Raw genomic sequence first — 17,104 nt, 5'->3', positions numbered from 1 at the left:
TTCCCTATCCTTATAGCGGGTTGTCATCGGCCAAAAATAACCAACACAAACATAACAATGCTTGCCCGTTTGAGTTTTGCTTAGAACGTAAACAAAATCCTTTATTTAACCTTTAAGCCCGACGATCGAAGGCAAATAATAGCAGAATAGCGGATATGATTTAAAGATTATCATTTTTTTTATTTACCCGCCCTCTTCCCACTTGTCCTTTTATCGGTTTTTGTTTTGTTTTATTTTTTTTCCGAGCGGCAAGCAAGAGTGCTGCCGCCCTTTCCGAGTTGTTTTTTTTTGTGTGTGTTCTTTTATCGGGTGTAGCTTTATCGGGTGGATTGTTTTATGTTGGTAGTTGTTTTTTTCTTCGTTTTATTCTTTTTTAAATGTATATGTACGTGTTTCTTTTTCTCTTCTTTTTCGCTTTCCTTTGTTCGCTAGAATACTCGCTTCTACTTCGTATCGATCGCAATGCATTAGACGTCTTACTCGACCGGTATATGCGCACTGCGTGTCAGCGCGATTTTTGCGTTTTCTCTGGCGTTGCACGCTTTCTTTGTAACATCCGCAGACTTTTGCTTTCTTCTCTTTACCCGGTTCGAGGTGGAACCGCGAGCGCGTGTTTCGAATGCTTTTGGCGTTTTGTGTATCATCGTTAGCGCGCTTCGTTTACTGTTCGCTTTTCGAATAACGATCGGAACCCCGCGTAGTGCCTCACGGAGCCACACAGGAATGGGGAGCGATCGGAGGTGAGAGAAATGTAAGGGAGGGCAGAGACCAAGAGCGGGAGGAGAGGCTCCGTTGTGCTCCACAGGCAAAAACCAGAAAAGGGTAAGTAGAAATCAGGCCGAAAACAGAAAAAAAAGTGTGGTGTGGGTGATGGCACCGTGCTCCAACGTATTTCCCAATGTCCCAAAAGCTTCCAGCGAAGCCACCCAGCGTTGACCGGTGCTGCCCAACAACCGGCCGGTGTGACCGTGCGCCGTCCCGCGGTGCACCCGTGTACCGCCTCCCGAACCCGGTCGTGGCGGATAGTACGCGACGTGATTTGAAGGCCGTGGGCAGGGAGGAGGGGAAGGAGCGGCAGAAAGCGGGTCGCAGTCTCGTGTAATTATGTTGCGGATTGTTTGTTGTTGTTGCTTTTTTTTTTTAACGTAACGCTCGGTGTACCTGTGGCCTCTTGGCCGTGCAATGTACACCATACCCCCTTGTGTCGACCGTCGTCACCCTGCCCAGGCGCGCGGCACGGCAAAATCGGAACCGGAAAGCTGCTGCAGGAGGCACGCACCGACAGAGGAGGAGAAAGGAACACGCACTCGGAGGAGAGCACACGCACGCACACGGTGAGAGAGCGCAGTCCGTGCAGAAGTGAAAGGTTGGCAAGTTTTTGGAAAATAAAAAAAACGATCGAAAAAAATTGGTAAAATCGCAAAAATAAAAGGTGGTTTGACCCCAAATGGTAGGAGTGCGGTTGGGGCACCGGGACGGGACGACAGACGGCGACCGGGTGCTAGGTCGCGGTTGGAAAGTGCTCCGGAGCGTTCAAAAACTGGGTGGCTGGATGCTTTTGGCAGCGAGTTTACGTTCGAGCTAGGCGCCCTGATGACCCGGGAAGCGGAGGAGTGTTGGGGAGGGATTTATGGATATTTGGAACGGGATTTGGGAAGTCCTCCATACGTCTAACCTTGCCAGAATGCAGCCCGCAAGCGGACAAAGGTGCCCTTTCCGAGGGATCGACAGAATTCGCCGCGGGAACAACGGCCGATGCTCGCGCAGAAGGCTGGCGAGAAGTGGAGAGAGGTGGGTCACGTACGTACCCACCCGCAAAAGGCTCCACCCGGGCAAACCAGACGCACCGGGCTGGGCTGCCGGCCGTACCGATCGCATTGCCAAATTGAAAAAAAAAATACGGAAAAAAGAATACGCACTAGGAAAAATGAAACCGAAAGTTGTTTTTGTTGTTGTTGGTTTTTTGTCGTTGTTTTGTTGGCTGGCTGGCACGGTCTTACGATCTAGCGGTAGGAAGGGTTACGACGCTGGCGAAGAATATGGCGGTTTGCAGCAGGCAGCTTAATGTATATACGCTTTAGTTGCGCCGACAGTAGGATTAGAGCTTAAAGATAGGAGGTGAGTAAAGAGAGTCCGGTATGCGTGGTTCGTTCTTTGTTGCGTAAAGTAGCGAAAGATACCGTCACGGCACACATTGTGGAGCATAGAGTAGAGTTATGTTTTTTTTAATTGTTTTTTTTTTTTTGCATTTTCATTTGCACTATGGATCCTGGAACGGGTCGGGACTAGGTGGGGGGCGCAGACCGTTGCACAAAACAGCGAGAGCAAGCATGGGTAACACGCTTGCCCCTCCCGGCGCGAACAGACGCCCTCCACTGGGCCCGATCCGTCTCCTCGCTGTTTCAGAGGGAGATCCTTTGCTTCCCACACACACACATACACACACTCGCGTAGCGCACGTACACGTCATTAGCGCGACGGTAGATCGCAGACGCAGCCCACCGGGCGAAATGGTACCGCCATCGTGCCGAAGCCGTTGAAATTCTGTCGATCAGAAGAACGCACGTGCGCATCTGGGCACTGTTGAGACGAGTGGGGGAGAAAGGAGGGGAAGGAGAAGTGGGAAAACGATTTTTAACAGCATAACGCAATGTAACGCATTGTAACGCTATGTAACACATGGTAACGTAACGTTTAGTAACGCTATGTAACGTAACGTAACGTGTTGTAATATAGCAAAAAAAAAAAAGAAATGATGAGAAAAGGAGAAAAATCCTGGTGGAAAAGGGAGAAATAGTCCAGGAAAAATGATAAACCTTGTTGGTCAAGGACCATAATCATAACGTTTAAAGTAAGAGGTCAGCGTAATCATCGACCACGGACCAAATTCCCTTCGGCGCTCAGCCGTGCCCCATGCTTGAGACCGTGGTAGTGCAATAACACCCGTTCGTTAAGTCACACCTGATTTTCTTTTGGTTTTTCAACTGGTGCCGTGACCAGGATCGTAATGGCCCGCGTGTTGCGTACGCGCACCTAAACACACCGACACACACACGTACACGCACGCGCAAACACACTACCGTTTGCTGCCGCCCGAGCCAGCTCGCAGCGGCCGCGCCCGAATGCAGCAGCGGCACGGACCGGTCGTAGAAAAGTGAGCGAAAAGAAAAAAAGAAACCGTTTAACCGCTTAATCGCTCGCTTCTGAGTCGCTGAGAGAACGCGCGCTGGGTTGGGGCGTTTGTTTTTTTTTTTTAATTTATATATATCTATCGTAGGTGTTAGGGCGCCCCCCTGGCCCGCTCCAAAGTGTCCGCTCTCGCGCAGCTACGTCGACTCGTGATCTCGGTTGATCGCCGGTTTGGAGCGGGCGTTCGGCGAGCGCGTGCAAATTGTGGTTTCGTTTCGTACTGTTCTCTGTGGCTGTGGGGGTCGTAACATTATACGCTATATAACTGCACACTGGAAGGTTGTTAGATCCATTTGCGGAAAGGGGCGCCGCGACTGTGCGAGATTACCCGGCCTGCCCGGAGACCCACGGCCGGGCGGTCTCGCAGCGGTGCTTCCCGCCAGGGGGGGGGCGCCAGGGGGGGAGGCACGACACTATGCTCCGGCACTGCGGACCCGCTGGCGTCGGTCGAATGTGGCGATCGTGGAACACGCGCACACACGCACACTCACAACACTAAGGGGCACGCACACATGGACACACTCACACACGCATAGCGACAGGCGCACTTACAGGCCAGGTCGGCAGGCCAGAGCACCCCTCAGACGCAGGACAGCACCGCCGGAGGGATCGTCGCGGACGTGGGCCGGCCGCGCCAGCACCGCACAGCCGCTCGTGGAAGCGCCCCGTCTCTCGCCCGCAGGCGACAGACACGGATCTAGCCGCGAAAAGGAAGAATAAGAAACTTAGTCTATGTAAGCTAAATGTACGCGCCCGCACACTAGCACCCCCCGCGTAGAAGGGACGGGGGGGCCAGCGGAGGACGCTTCTCGTTACCGGAGATTCGAGGGCGCGGCGTAACGCGTGCGAGTCGGCGCTATGGGACGCATGGCGGGGGTGCAGAAGGCACGTACACAACAGCACGGGACGGTCGGGACACTACCACGGAGAGGCGACGGGAACGGGAGTTGGGAACGCTCACAACCACTCGGTCACACACCACCACCACCACACAAGGATAGGACGGAACTACCCGCTCCGAGGGGCCACTCCCAACCGAAAGCCCCCCAGCTGCTCCAGCGCATTCCCAGCCCCTTCCCGAGCAGGTGCGTCACTGACCATGACGGCATGATGATTTGCAGGAGTAGTTGTTGTTGTTGATGTTTGCTAATTCCTGATCTACATGTAGATTTGTTTGACGGAGCACGCGCACACTTGCACAGACACACACACACACAACTCCACAAACTTGGCGCACACTCGGTTGTCGGGGTGGCGGCGTGGGAAGCTGGCAGTTGAGCTGCTGCTGTTGCTGTTGCCGCCGGAACCATCCGGGCCGGACACAAGCTGCAACGTTTGAATAGAGAGAGAAAGAGAGAAAAGAGAGAAAGAGAGAGAGAGAGAGAGAGAAAGAGAGAGAAAAAGAAAAAAAAGAAGAGCAAAGTACAGAAAAGATGTGTTTGAATGTACTGGCGGCTGCCGTGTGACGGCATACCCGCGCAAGGATGCTGGTGATGGTCTCTCCAACGCCTCGACACACACGGCAGCACACACACACATACACAAACACACGCACATTGCCACACGGATCGCGATACGGGGCAGGAAAATCGAAAATAAAGTGAATGTATGCGCGCGCGAACGCGAATGAGTGTTTCAAGGAGTACACACACTTACACCCATGCACACACTTTCCTAGGACCCGCTTCGTTAGAGGGGTAGGGGAGGGGGGGGGAGACGACAGCACGGGATATTTGACAATTGGTGTGGGAGTGGCTATCAAGATAGAAGGAGACGCAGTTGGTGGTTCACGTGACCCATATATCAAGCGCGGTGGAGCATGTGACCTTTGTGGGTTTTTAAAACATTATTCAAAAGCTTCTTCTTCTTGTTTTTCCTTTGGAACCACACAATTACAACCGGGCCTTTCTAGAGAAGACCCTCCTGCACTTTTTAAAAGATCCACACACAGGTGGACAAAGAAGTTAAAAGTCCTTACCGGGCCACAGTTCGGAGAGGGAATCTATCCCATCCGGCTTTGTAGAAGCCGACGCTTCTAGTGAACAGACTACGGAGCCACTCGAAACTAAGGCACGCAATAGCTGCATATAAACAGCTATTCCTTCTCGATAGTATCTATCATCAACGCATCTAGTGGAGTAATCTTCATCCTTCATCTTACATCCTGTATCTTCCACTTACAGTCTCACTCCGCACCACTCCTTCCTGCTCACGCATTCGTGCGCGCGCTTGGTCTAGTTTCCGTTTCTTCTACACCGTAGTTTTCTCCTTCATTTCTTCGTACGTCTTTAAGTTGTTTGCGGATTCGAAATCGCGCTTCGGTCGGACTACTTTTCGCACGTATGTAACGAACTCCCTTACGGTGTGTATAGCATCTGCTGTGCTGTTCGCTGTTTTTTGTCCGCAAACGTGTGATCCTCACAATAATCACCACTAATTGACCAAACGTGGGCAAACGTGCGCACACACTACGCATTATAATTAAGCGCCAGATACTAAAATCGAAACAAAATTGGTAACAGAGTGTAAGTTCACCATTCGGTGGGGTCTTTTCGGTGGGTTTTGTGCGCCCACTAATGGGACACGTTTCCTGCGCTTCGTTCGTGCAGCAGTCACAGGACACACCCTTGCGTCAAAACTGCGGGCGGCTTACTTTTCGAGCATTTCGTGCAAAACTAGTGTTTGCCTGTTTCCTCTCTCTTTCTCTCTCTCTCTCTCTCTCTTCCTGTTCCGCTTGGGACCGCGGCTGTTCGCACACGCACTCACACATTGCGTTTCGGAACCGTGATTTGGCCAGTTTTGGGCAGCAAACTTTTCCTCTTTTCTTCTTTCTTTAAGACTACACGATCGTTGCCTATCACCGCTCTCCTGCGCACACAGCTTAGCAAGCACATGCAACACCCACACACACACGCATCGAGACGTCTCGAGCGACCGAATGGCCATACCTGGGGCGGTGCCCGCGAGCCAGAGAGAAAAAAATGATGGAAAAGGCGCCGTCAATACAACCAGCGTGTTGGTGGGTTGGTGAACAGTACACTTCGAAATGTCAATGCTAGAGCGCCGTGTGCACCTTGGTTTTTGGTATAGGGTTAAAAATCAGTTTAAAAAAACGAACAATTTATTGCGAATAATTGAAAAACAAAACAAAAAAAAACGAAAGCAAACGAAAAGATTTTACCAAACGCAATACACGGCAAATACACGACACACTACTGTCCAATTGTTTTGGGCAAAAAATTTCTTCAACAAAAAAGAATCGGTTTCGGTTGAAAATGGAATTTGTAGTTTTATTCGAGTCCTTTTTTTTTTCTTTGGTAATTGGTTTGTTTCAGTTCTGCCCCTTCGGTTGAAGATCCTCCCACCGCCCGGTAGAGTAATTGGTTCTGGTTTTGCACCACCCCCTTGGCCCGGGTATGTTGGAGCACGAGGGTGTTTTCCGTGACGGATATGAACGGGAGGATACGGGGCAACATCAAACAGTTTTCACAAACAAGTTAAAGCAGAAAATGTTTAACACACAAAAACGGCTGCTTTTTAAATGTTTTTTTTTCTTCTTTTCTTGATTCTGTCCTTCTTTTTACAACAACTCAACTAGGCTCAGCATTGCCCAAAACCTCCACGACCCCGGGAGAGGGGGTGCGGGGATCCTGCAAAGCGATTGCAATTTATTCTTTGCCGTCGATAAACAATGCGTCCGTAGCGGGTGTTTTCGTACATAAAAAACGATCGTTTTGAGCTTAAGCTCCCAGAATGTTTGATTCTCGCACATCAGAGATAATGTCAATCTGTCACCAGTTGAATCGTAATGGAGTTCTTTTATCCTTATTTTCACTGAATCTTTGGTAAGTACGTTTTCTTAAAATAAAAATAAAACTCATTCCGCTTTTTTTCGTTTGCCCGCCCGCATTCCCACAGGTCCTGTCTTTGTTTGTTTGATTGTGTTTAGATTCCATTGTGTTCACTTCACGTTTTCGCTTCAGTTTGGTACGAGAGCTTCAGAATTGCTAATTTTTGTGTTCACATATCTTGCCTCGCGGTTTCGGTAGAGTTCGTATAGATATTTCAACATTCGATCTATAGCTCCAACCGTCCTGCTTTACTCAATGCCTGCTAACACAGTACAACAAAGCATTTTTCTAGTCGTCTCGGCAACCTTCAATGTAGTTTTTTGTTTGTTTTGGCATGGGAATAAATTCCTCTTCAAGTTTGAAAGCATTTCTAGAGGTAGAATGGTTTTTCTAGGTCACCCTGAGGCGGAACCTAATCGCGGAAAAGGTTACTAATTACTTCATCATCGTAATCATTTTGCAATCAATGTTTTCTGTTATAGTGTACGATTCTTCAAAGAATTTGCAGCAACGAGATGCATATGCTTAGGCATTGCACTATCAATCTTGCTCGTTTCCATTTCTAGATTACAGTATAGGATCGTGTTTTTGTTTATAGACTTTGGGAGCATCTACATGATGGCAACTCTATCTTATGGTGTACAAATCTGCATAAAATTGGCAACAACTGGCACCACTGTGCTGACTATACTTCGATTCACTTGTGTTCACTGGTTTTGTGTGAGTAGATATACATAATAATACGCATCTTCCTCTCGCATGTTTGATTTTGATTATGTCAGGAAAGAATAGTCATGTATCGATAAGATAATACAAGAGCCGACAATCGAAACATCTCTAGCCATCTCTAAATGTGCTTCGGTTGAAATTATTGCAACGTAAACAACAGTACAAGGTTCGCAAGATATTCGATATGGGTCGTAACAATCATTTCAAAGTTGTGATAAGCCGTGGTACGCCTTTCAAGAATGAATTGGAGTAATGTTCAACTTTTTCGCTTTCGTTATACTTTCTAGATCGTAGCAATGATACTGTCAACCATTTCAAAGATAATGCTCAGAAATGCCGCATTCAAATCATTTCCAACCCATTCCGGTGACACTAGTGGCGCGCTTATATCTTAAAGCGCATTCGCACAAAAATGACGTCACCATTCGCGTTCGAACAATCTCGTCAAAAAGGTTCGAAACGTACTCCGCGCCGTCTGGAATCAAAGCCATCGTTGGATTTTGCTCTCTTCTCGCTTTGCCACCAGCTGGCACACCGTCCGTGTCCAGAGGCTCTTCGCGCTTGCCGAGCAAAACCGTCGCCGCTGGAACCCTGAAGCCTCCGCCTCCGCCGCCGCCGCCGCCGCAACCACCACCACAGGAACCCGCCATCCCGCCGCTCTGGAACCGAAAACCCTAACCGATTAGCCCATCTTCTCGCGACTTTCTGCATCCTCTTCACGCTTGCCTGGGCTTTCGACAACAAATACTGCCTTTCTGCCGCCTCCATATCAACAGCATCCAGATGCACATGGAAACAAGACCGAAGTGCATCGCAAGGCTCTGCGCAATCGACCGTACAAACTCGGGAACAGTATCATCTGTGTGCGGCCGTGGTGGGTTGAAGGGTACCACATGGACATCAAAGATGCTGATGTGACTTCTCCTTCCAACGAGGACGACAAAGTGTGGCAAGCTCACCAGCAGCTTTGAACTCGTTATGATCCGATCTCCATTCTGTGAGCCCTTGGGCGGGAACATCCGATCACTTGCGAGATCTTCCAAGGAGGAAAATAGCCCACACGCATTCGCACACACACGGTCCTGTTGTCTAGCACGAAACGATCGAGCTAGGACAACTACTTGTTGAGCACACGGGTTGATTGAACTTGAAGCGCCTTGCAACAAAACAAAACTACACCATCTGCATAGCAGCGGATGGTCACTAGTCAGGTTGAGAAGCCGACGTCAATCTTGTATCCAATTGATTCTTGATTGCTGGATGATATTTGGCAGCACAATGTTTCGATCTTCTTGGTGAACGATATCGCCTGTCCTATAAATGTATGATCAGGTATCCGCTTACGCAGATGCAGAAACACCTAAGCGCGCGTGGAACCGTGTTCTGAAGTTGTTGTAGATCTCCCTCCCGTACGTGAATCTCAGAGGAATGTGGAACCCATTCTGTACGCCTAAGCGTATTATTAGCCTTTCTCCAGTACTCTTGCGTGTTTGCAGCAGCTAGTAACTGATTTGCTCTTCCAGAGCTTCCGATCTTCAAGGTGTATGTTTGCACGAAACTTGTGAGAAGCATATGCTGATAAGATTTTGAACTTCGATGAGCAGAAATGAAAGCCTCGGAGATTTTAGAAAACGTAACGTCGAGTGGCATCAGAGCTGCCCCAATCTATAGGCCGCATCCACAGAATTCGTTCTACAGGTCTGGAGCACTCGCATGTACTGCAGACACGATTGATTGTGCAGGTAACCAACTTGGTCGTCTATATGTGTGATGTCATATCAGGGGTAGAGAATACATTCCAGTCGAAAATCAGGGGCAATGTGTGCATCGCAGTACATCTTCGGTGTCGTAACAGCGCAACAAACTAGGATCATCAACATCATCAGGGAAGCGTTTGAAGATGGTGCAACATTTTGCAACGCTCGGAAATATGGTTGCTAGAATGTGTGCCGTAGCTGAAGCTAGCTTGTATCTCTGCAATTGTGTTCGTCTAGTGTGCTGGGGTACACATCAACCAAACGCTGGTGTCGTGTTGCCACAAGCGAAACAGGAAACATTCGCATGTGTCAGAAAGCACTTTTTTGTAGATGATCCATCTTTACATTAAAGCTTTATCCAATTAGTTCCTTAAATCGTGTTATGTCACTGGTTAAATCTCTTCCATCCGACGCTGGATCTAATGTTCAGTTTCTTTGCGCTACGTACGCTCTACGCCATAGCCATAGATACTGTCGGCCGTTAGGATAGAGTTCAGAAATATCCCATTCAAATCATTGCCGACCATTCGGTGACATTGGACCGCGCACTTGCATCAAAAGGGCAGTCGCGCAAAAATGACGTCACCTTTCAAGAGATTCTGCCGTAGTCTGCCATCTTCTAGAATAAAAGCCGTCGTTGGATTTTGCTCTCTTCTCGCTGGCCACCTGCTGGCACACTGTCCGTGTCCAGGGGCTCTTCGCGCTTGCCGAGCAAAACCGTCACCTCCGGAACCCTGAAGCCGCCGCCGCAACCACCACCACAGGAACCCGCCATCCCGCCGCTCCGGAACCGAAAACCCTAACCGATGATGGGCCCATCTTCTCGCGACTTTCTGCTTCCTCTTCACGCTTGCCTGGGCTTTCGAGAGATACTTCTTGCGAAACGCTGGTCCGAGCTACAGTCAGATCCAACGTGAGGGGAACTAGCGCCCAAGTGCGCATCCACAGGTCTCTGGATGGACCGCGCAAACTCCTATGGCACACATGCCATGGCACATCGACGAAACATCTTCTTCGGTGAAACATAGCAACATTCTAAACGTTGCCAGGAGTGATGAAGTAGACACAAAAGCTGGGCGCTCGTCGAGTCAGGTCTCCACCAGCTTCTTCCAACTGGAACAGCGTGAAGACGTTTTTCTATACACGTCGTAGCTTCTATTGCATGTCTGATGCCCGTCTTCCGAGGAGACAAAAAAATAAGTGAAGAGAAAAATTGGCCAGACAGCAAGCTGCAACGAAGCGATGGGCAGGTTGCACCATCGCTGACGTCTCCAAACCGGCCATCACGCAGCGACCATACGCCTTAGAAGAATGCAGTAGACACACACGCGCGGTTGTAGACCAACTCCATTCTCCGCCATCAGATACTTTAATCCACAGCCACTTATTGCCAACCAGTGGCCCAGTTGGAGTAGTAGTGCAGCTGGATGAAACTGACCAATCGTCTGGACGCAATGGTACGAAGACGATAGGCATCTTTGAAAACGGTCGCTAGTAATTTGCCAAACTGGAAACAGCTTCCATATCTTTCCCGTACGCAGGTACGCCTAAGCGCGAGCCAGGAGTTGTCTTCGGCGCGTTGCACAATTCTATGATGAGGAGATACAATTTTATGATGAGGGGCCCGGGTATTGGATGGCCTAATGAACCGATTGGAATGAGCTGGAGCAATCCCTTTTCCTACAGACGTAGCAAATCCAGTACAGTGTGAGCAAAAATTCGTTCCCCATCCTTCGCAACTGCGTGTATTCTGAAGTGTGAAGGCAGTGGTAGTCCAGGCAATGGAGGAGCGCAACCTGAGAATAGGGAGGTGATAAGCAAATCTACACCACACCAACAGTTGCACCTGCTCGCTGTCTCTGGTCGGGATCAAATCGTCTTCACAGCGGGTCGCCACCGCTTTTTAGCCGAACGGACGTCCCTTGAGGTCTCGCCGAGCTCTCTCTCTCTTTGTCTGTTACACATGTGATTGTGCGTCCTTATAGTTCTATGATTGTATCCCATCTCAATACGACGCTGTATCCTAAAAAAAGGGGGCGAAGCTAAACAGCTCGGTGTGCATTAAGCGAGTCAGCACGACTCGAAATGGTTTCGCAAATCTACTCTTCTGGCCGTTTACTAAAACGCCATGAGGCATCACTCGGTGAGATGTGAGAAACGTACGTGAAGGAAAAAGTGTTACGTATTTTCTTTTTTTTTTGCGCTCTATTGCTGCACCACATGGCAGGTTTTGCTGAGAGGAAAAACAAAAAATATCGTTGAAATTAAGTACGATTGCAAAAGATACCTTTCTTCTTCGGAAGACTGCTCTGTCACGCCGGCTAGCCGGAAGCTTCTCCATCATTGGGACACGGTATGACGGGCCTGTTTCCCCACTGTTTTTCCACCCCACCGAGGTGAGGTATAATACGACATCTTTTTTTCCTGTCACAAAATAAGTAACTCACTTCTCACCGAGGATTGGCCCAACACTCAAACCCATTTGCATTTGATACTTAGTGTAGAAAGGTCGAAATTGATCCCAAAGCCACGAATGTCTCACGTGGGCCCCGCGTGGGCGAAATATTCGTCAGATCTGGGTGAACAAAACGGGGTTACCCGTTGCCGTGAAAGCGCAGCTGCTGGCCCTTAAGTATACAGTGGTAGTGCCGGCGGTTCTCATAATGGTCGAAAGACGGATGGAGGCAGTCGAGAGGAGGTACGGCTGTCAAAGAAAGCTAAGATTTGCCCGATTTTGCCACGAAAATACTTTGCATATGATAGAGAGAAAAAAAACAAAAGTACACCCATTGTATACCCGCCTGGAAGCTTGGGTAGAAGATGTGGCCTTCCTTGAAAGGTTTTCCATCAGTGCCATTCGCTTTCCTCGTATGTCTCTCTCACTCTCTGTTTTTTTCGTTCGCCTCCTTTGCTTTTGCTCGAAGCAGGAATGCAAAACGCCGCCGCTAGAACCGTCAAATAGAAAAGTGCTCTCCAGTACCGTAAGCTTCTTTCGCCCTTTAGTGAAGGATGTACATCCATTGGCCACACTCTATAGTAATGCAAGTCAGGTCCCATAAAAAATTCTGGCAAGGAAAAGCAGAGTTAAGATGGGAGAAAGATGCGTAGCTGTCTCGACCGGTGCTGAAAGTAGAAGAGAAAATGCAACGAAATTGTTAATACATACAACATACAGAAGACATGGTTGGAATGTGAAAATCGAATCAAGATAGTCTAACAATGATATCGAACAAAATATAACAGTCAGTAGAGAAGGGTCTCTTTTGATTGCTAGTTATGAAAGAATAAGGCTAACCGATCGAAATCTAACATTGCTCTCACTTCCGATGAACACTACCTATGAGTCATCGAATTATGAGTGAGTAACAAAAACTTTTGTAGCGGCGCAAACAAATAAATTTAATTATAAGATGGGATTTCCATGACTCATACGAGCTTCAAACACTCATCACTAGAAATTACACGCAAATATGTATAAATCGTGTATAATTCCATTGAAGCCATAACAGCTACCAGTCTCTATCCGATATGATTTAAAATACTTATGAGTTTATACTTATACTTCAAATACTTATAGTATGAGCTTCAAGTTTTCGAAAGTGTTTCTGTTCCTGCAAAGAAACCGAACCAACTAAAAAAGGAAAACCATACGGCTTTGCTTTGCTGAAGCATCAGCAAAACTGCTTTTGGTGTGGAGAAGGACTGAAGTAGCAACCGGAGCAAAGCAATGCGACATACGTCAAAGCGCAGAGCAGACGTGACCGCCAGTCGTGACTCTGGAAATCGATGGAAAACTGGTTGCTCCCTTGCAGAGTTTTTTCCTCTTCATTTTCCTTTTGCCTCTTTTCAAAGCAGTTTGCTATTCCGCAGTCTGGAACGCATGAGCTCTAAAAATAAAACCGCCCACTTTCACTTTGCCACGATCGCTCCAACTCTGGGGTAGAGGACCGTCACCACCAGCACCACGGAAGCAGCCCCAGCGGCGTGGCAAGGCAAGCCACTCGGCAAGATGGCAGACATTGTGGATCGGTAAGTTGGCACCCTGGTGGGAGGGAACGGTAAGGTTTCCAATCGCTTCGGGAAAGGGAGACTAGGTTATTGGCCGTTCCAATACCTATGCAGCTAGTGGTGGGAGGTCTTTCGTGGAGTGTTTACCACACACAACAGATAATTTTGTTTGAACAATTGCAAAACATCCCCATTGCTTCGAGGCTTAGGGGCATTACATTGCTTGAATGGTAATAGGTTCCCTAGCCATACTGCTTGAAGTAGCCAGCATTCCTGGTTTTCGTATGCCGTGTATTTCTCTACTCCAGATTATAATTGGGACCTTGCTATCGCACGATCATTCCCTCAGATGTCATCTCAGACATTGAAATTTGAAATTGGAACAGCTCATCGCTTGAAGGCGGTGGTGAGCGACCAACTAATATTTCAGCTCCCAACCTTCCCCCCCCCTCCCTCTTTGTTTCCCTCATATCTCCACCATAATGAGCACATCAGGGGGTAAGAGGGAGGAGGGGGAGGCATTTGATCATCACCAGTGCACGTCGTATCGCGTCTTTGCCTTAGTAGGCGCATAGGAGTGAGGGTACCCGTACCCAAAAGCAAGCTGTGCAATGACGCAATACGGTAGAAGAATAGCGCTGCACACACGACGCGGTCACAATGGCGCCGTACGAACCAACAGGTATCGGTCGTCGCCATTAGACGCCCGTCGACTGTTCTCGCAAACGGCGTAGCAACCATTTTGTGACGTGTTGCGTCGCAGCTTCATGGTCATTTGTCTTTTCATTATTTTTTTTTTCGTTCTCCAGCGACGCGTCATACGCGAAGCATCTGCTGAATGTTCGACCCCGACGAATGGAAAAACGGATTGTACCGTAAGCGGTGCCTGCAAGGGGGAGCAGCAGCGAACGTGACAGCGCAACACGAAAACCGTTGGAGAAAAACCTCAATCCTTCTAGACGTTACGATCTACCTCGACCTCGCGGTTGGAGTCGCGGAAGCCAAACAGCGTTGGTCTGTGTCTATTTTTTTCTGAAAAGGCTATTTTTAGCTATCCCCAACCTTAACGATAGGCAACATGCGGTTGGTAGCGAGATAGACGATTAAAACAACAACAGCGGGTTTGATCAAGACAACGGATTCATCATCGCATAGCGCCTCTCTCTCTTTCTCACTTGTTCTCACTCTATTTCGATATCTCTTTCCTACCAACATCTGTAAAGCCATTGCTTCCCATGCCCAGTCGCCCGACTCGTTTTCTGGGCCGATTTTTGCTCTTTCCATCATGGCGACAGCAGTCAATTGTTTCCTGCATTTTGAGCGTCAGGCAGTCAGGCCACAATGAGGCCACGACGAGGCTTTGACCTTATTCCCTCACCCCTACCTATAGCCTCTTTCTAATACGCTGCACGACAGTCTACAAGCCTACAGTTTTGCGACGCCATTTCCTATTGCGTCTTTGTTTTAGTTTTCTAACCTCAACTGCGCGTCTGTGTTGCCTTTGTAACTAGGTTTTTTTTTTTGCTTTTTCCTATCCCTTTCCTTTATAAAATGCATGGATTTTAAGCTAAATACATTTCCATTATATCACAATGCCTACTACTACACACACACGCGCACACACATCTAGAAACGCCAACGCACCTGGTTTTCCGTGCATCGTGAAGCTGCTACTGTCACAATGAAGAAGAAACAACATCTCGTTCATTCTGCATTCACACAAACGCACACACACAAGCACTATTTCTCGGCTAGCTTGCTTTCTCGCTTTCAAATACAACGACACGTCACGTACGCCACGGCGTTCAGCAGACAGAGGAAGCACAGGGCAAAAGCAGCACCAGTCTCGGTCGACGGCTCGCACCTTTCTGAGCGTAACGGACGTCGCTTTCGACGAACTAACCCCTTGCGCCAGCGACGACGATACACGCTATTGGTATGTGTGTGTGCGAGCGAGCGAGCGAGCGAGTGCGAGTGTATGCGTTGGTAGGGTGCATGCGGATGCACTGCAACGGTCAAATGAATGTAAATGTATGGTGGTGATTGGGGAAACGGGAATAATAGATGGTAATGCAACAACAAAAAAAAAAAACGGTTGCTCGAGGTTGGAGGTAAAGGTACAAAAAAAGACCTTTGATTTTACTCACAGCGCTTACACCACTACAGGAGAGCGTGGAGAATGGATGGATGAATGGCTATTTTCCCATACAGAGCAAACGCTTCGCACGTTTTTACACAAATACTGTGTGAGGAGCAAACGGGCATTACATTTGCAGTGCAATCAATAAAAACTGCTGAAATTGTACATTTAATCATACATTTTTAAAAGAGCTCAATTTGCTCGTTCCCCCGTGCTAGGTTCATTTTTTCGCTCAACACATTTTCGGTGTGACACATTTAAAAAGAAAAAAACGGGTTGATTGCAACACAAACGAAGCGCAGCAAGGCCATGTGGAAACGGAGCTGGGATTGGTGTTGGTTTATCATCAGCTGGCCTTCAACGGCCGTACAAACGCACACCACAAAGCGAAATACCAGAGCAACTCTACTACCAACAAACGCACACACACTGAGCAAACGTTTCGAAACATGTCTCGACAAGGTAGCAGCTCTGTTATGTGTGTGCTTTTGTGCTTTTTTTAAATATAATAAATTGATTTCCTCGTACGTCTGACAGGACCGAGTACCTTATTATTCGTCTCTGTGCGAGATTGCACTGAAGTCGATATTTAATTGCTGCGCACGTCGCAAGCATATCTTTTTTTTTTTTTGAGCGATGAAGATTATGTATTGCGTCTTTGTCCGCTGTGATTTACACAGTACGTCACACAGTAGCCAGGGCTGGGGGTCTGGGCAACGAAACGCCACGGGGGTTAACTGGGTGGTTTGATTGAAGCAGGAAGTCATCGACGATCGAATTTCGGGCAACATTTTGGCATAATTAAAACGTGTACTTGTGTGTGTGTGTGTACCTTGTCGATGAAATAAAATGGCTCTTTCTAGAGAGCTTTTGTTTGCCAAAAGGAACTAATATTTGTATGTAAATGTATACCCAAACACGTACCTGCTTTTCCATGCATCTTCGTAGTTAGACACTTTCACCTCAACACCTCAACTCACTCACACTCACTCACAAACACACACACGCACACACTCATACAGATAGAACAAGTAATGGCGTGCTGGAGCGATGGGCAAGCAGCACCAGTCTCGGTCGACGGCTGGCACCTTTCTGACGCTGAACTCCGCTCGATGGGCCGTCTTCTAGCAGTGTTTCCCCCCATCCCGGCCCCACCGTTATTCAGTGCGCGGGCGCAGCGTCTGTGTGTATGTGCACGCACTAGCAAAAGTGCATACTTGTCCCGGTGTGCGAGTGTGTACGTGTGCCACACGGCGGGAGGCCAAACGTGGCAAAGCCGAAAATGCATCGGTCGCGATCGGTTTCCCCGTGCAGCCGAAGCAACCCTGGGGCTTGGCAGGGGTTTTCTATTTCAACTTCAATCCGCAACAGTGGGCAACCCTGGGGGGGGGGGGAGGAGTTAGGTAGAGGAAGACTTCGATAACACATTT

At 48.4% G+C, this 17,104-nt stretch overlaps 1 long non-coding RNA gene across 2 annotated transcripts; it reads right to left on the bottom strand.

Annotated features, from left to right (window-relative positions):
• Positions 1 to 270: 270 nt before the first annotated feature.
• On the bottom strand, positions 271 to 16,783 carry LOC120905903. 2 transcript variants are annotated; one of them, XR_005739954.1, is made up of 2 exons: positions 16,599 to 16,783; positions 271 to 12,649 (listed from the first exon to the last, which is right to left on the bottom strand). It is a non-coding gene; the product is annotated as an uncharacterized LOC120905903 (long non-coding RNA). The 2 variants fall into 2 exon arrangements; XR_005739953.1 differs by lacking the exon at positions 16,599 to 16,783 and adding an exon at positions 15,179 to 15,940.
• Between the last annotated feature and the right edge of the window lie 321 nt (positions 16,784 to 17,104).

The sequence above is a fragment of the Anopheles arabiensis genome, chromosome X (genome assembly GCF_016920715.1).
Source record: "Anopheles arabiensis isolate DONGOLA chromosome X, AaraD3, whole genome shotgun sequence".
Lineage (NCBI taxonomy): Eukaryota > Metazoa > Arthropoda > Insecta > Diptera > Culicidae > Anopheles > Anopheles arabiensis.
The sequence above is the reverse complement of the archived record's forward strand: the minus strand, read 5'-3'. Positions and strand labels throughout refer to the sequence as shown.